The sequence below is a fragment of the Aplysia californica genome, unplaced genomic scaffold (genome assembly GCF_000002075.1).
Source record: "Aplysia californica isolate F4 #8 unplaced genomic scaffold, AplCal3.0 scaffold00514, whole genome shotgun sequence".
NCBI lineage: Eukaryota > Metazoa > Mollusca > Gastropoda > Aplysiida > Aplysiidae > Aplysia > Aplysia californica.
In genome coordinates this window covers 327,451-330,070 of record NW_004797784.1, presented here as the reverse complement: position 1 = coordinate 330,070, position 2,620 = coordinate 327,451, and the positions used below count along the sequence as shown (strand labels likewise).

At 41.6% G+C, this 2,620-nt stretch overlaps 1 protein-coding gene across 1 annotated transcript in view; it reads left to right on the top strand.

The window, feature by feature from the left end:
- Positions 1–1,029: 1,029 nt before the first annotated feature.
- The window catches only part of LOC101853187 (ras-related protein Rab-34), a 16,126-nt gene continuing 14,535 nt past the window's right edge, over positions 1,030–2,620 (top strand). Inside the window, exon 1 of the mRNA XM_005106112.3 lies at positions 1,030–1,149. The gene's annotated coding sequence lies outside the window, so the exon portion shown is untranslated. The remainder of the gene's footprint in view (positions 1,150–2,620) is intronic.

Here is a 2,620-nt window from a genome sequence, read left to right as displayed (position 1 = left end):
TCACCCTTGCCTATAGGGATATATAGATCTGCTATTGCATGCTCTCTTTCTTTCCTCTCCAACTCTTCCCTACCCACAGACCCCATGCAGGGCTATGTAACTAATTAGTAAAATAAGTAAAAATGTATTAACCTTTATTAGGCTAATAATAGATAGCATTTGTATAGCGCATATCCCCGCTCAACAGCAGGCTCTAAGCGCTTTACACTATATTATTACCCCAGCAGACCATAGAACACTCCGAAACATTCTCAGCTTCCCGGGAAGGCTATCTTAAATTAAACTGCTTATGTTGTAAGCTAGATATCTAGATCAACGCATGTAGATCTAGATCTATTTAGGCTAAGGCAGGCATATTTTTATTATGCTGGAAATGGAAACCTATAGATCTAGAATCTAGATCTAGAGTCTTGATGACTTTTTTTTTCTTATGTAACTACTGACACTGTCGACTAGATAATTAGATCTCTAGAATCTAGATCTAGATCTAGATCTAGATCTAGATCTAGATCTAGATAATCTAGATGTAGATCATTCTAGATCTAGTTTTCGGTCTACATTATCAAAACATGTTTTGGTTTTATGCTAGATCGACATTATTTTATAACTTGGCCTAGATCTAGAATTCAATTTTAAAATCTGTTGTCCTGTTTTCATCAACATGTGTAACCTTTTCTGTAGACCAGAAGAGTATAGAATTGTAATTGTAGAGGCATTGTTTACAAATGCAACCTTGGCCAGTTCTCTGATTGCGCTAGGCCTAAGCTGCAGAAAGCTAGGCCTAGGCCCCGCTAGACGCGACGCGCTTCGTTTCGATAAGGCCTAGGCTAGGCCTAGGCTAGACGCGACGCGCTTCGCTGTCGATACCGCGCCTGGTTATTTTTAGCTCGCGTCTCAGCGGTCACGTTCGCAAATGCACTGTTGTCACGGACCGCGAGACCTCGTTTCCTGTCTCTATATTTTAGAGTCTCTGGTAGAATTCTGTGAATGTGCTCTTCCGCTCTTCCGTTCTTTGGTGTTGAGAGATAATAATTTCTGACTTCCGGGATACATGCCTTGGCGTACCTTACAACAGCGGCGAAGGAAAAATAATAATCGCAGGCTTATAAGATCTGTTAATAATTACACTGTATTACAATTACAAAATTGGTAAGTATAGATCTAGTATTTTGTTGTTTTTTATCTGCTAATATTTGTAAAAGATGTTATAATATAATACAAATATACGAGGCTGAGGCTTGTTTATTGTTTGTAAGTGAATATATGACCACCACGTCCACTGACAACAACAGTCAACAACAAGCCTTACATTACAAGCAGCTGACTCACCAGTCAGTCACTCACAGTTCAGTAGAGTAGTTGGCTACAAATAACAACAGTACAGAAAACAAGTCCACAGCTGTGATAGGGCAAAACTGAGATCCATACCACACTTTGCACCATACCACAGGCCACAGTTACATCTTAATTTTCTTGTCATGCTTCTACTTCTGTGCTGAGATTCGAATCTTATCAACAACCGATTACATGGGGGGTTCCGGGCAGGCCGCGGGGTCACTCAGTGTGTACTGTTAGTGTACAGCAAGCGTGCCTGGAAACGTGTGTTTTCGCCATGAATACCGTGGGGGTATGTTAATCAATGATGAAAATAACGCTCTATCTTTATTCTTTTAGGCCTAGGCTATAGCTTTCGGTTTATAAAGTGTTACGAACACATATATAATAACCCCATCTCGGAAGCTGATAAGACATTACGAGTAGTTACACCCATTCGAATTTATAATCTTTTTAGACGCTCTTGTTGTTTTGAATGACCTGGGGTTCGAAAGGGGATAGTTAATATAGGTCAATTTCCAAATGTTTTGCCCTCAAATAGTTCTTTTTACCTGCGCAATGGTACTCAAAACTATTAAACAAGCTTTTATATTTCTTATCAGGTAGTATCATTTCATACAAACAAAATCAAGCTCATTTGAAAGATTATAGTACAGAGAGAAAAATGGAAGTCTTGTTTCCTGACTATCTTTTCAAGCTCCTCATGTCATAGTGGGTCAATTTGTTCTGTAATTTCATTGGAAGAACATCTAGAGCTACCAACTTGGCGTGTTTTGAATGAGACGTATGCCTCGATTACGAGCCAATGCAGGCGGTTCTTGAAGAAGGTCACAAACTCAAGCAGACTGACACACACATACTTTCAGCTGCGTGAATGCGGATCCGACGCAGCACCCGAATTGAACGGGAGATGTTGCTCGGCGCATGTGCACTGATCCAGGGGCCTGACTGATGTAGGGCCAGAACGCAGGCGAAGTGCCGAAATAGGCTTATCGGGCGACATATAAACACGGCCACTCGCAGGACAAGGTTTAAAAACCGCGATAATTCTAATATTTATAATAGGCCACCTCTATTCTCACTCAGGGTGGGAATAGTGCAGGCGGGCCTTTTGGCTATTCTCTCCAGGTGTGACTTCATCATGATAGGCCAACCAGTGTAGCGTTCACCGTGAACAAACGTTCCAGCGCTCTTGTGTTTAAAGCGTGCAATTTTGTCTGTGGGCAGTGCAAATGGGGCAGTGAGAGAGAAAGAGGGGGGGGGGGGGAGAGAGAAAGAAGTAGCA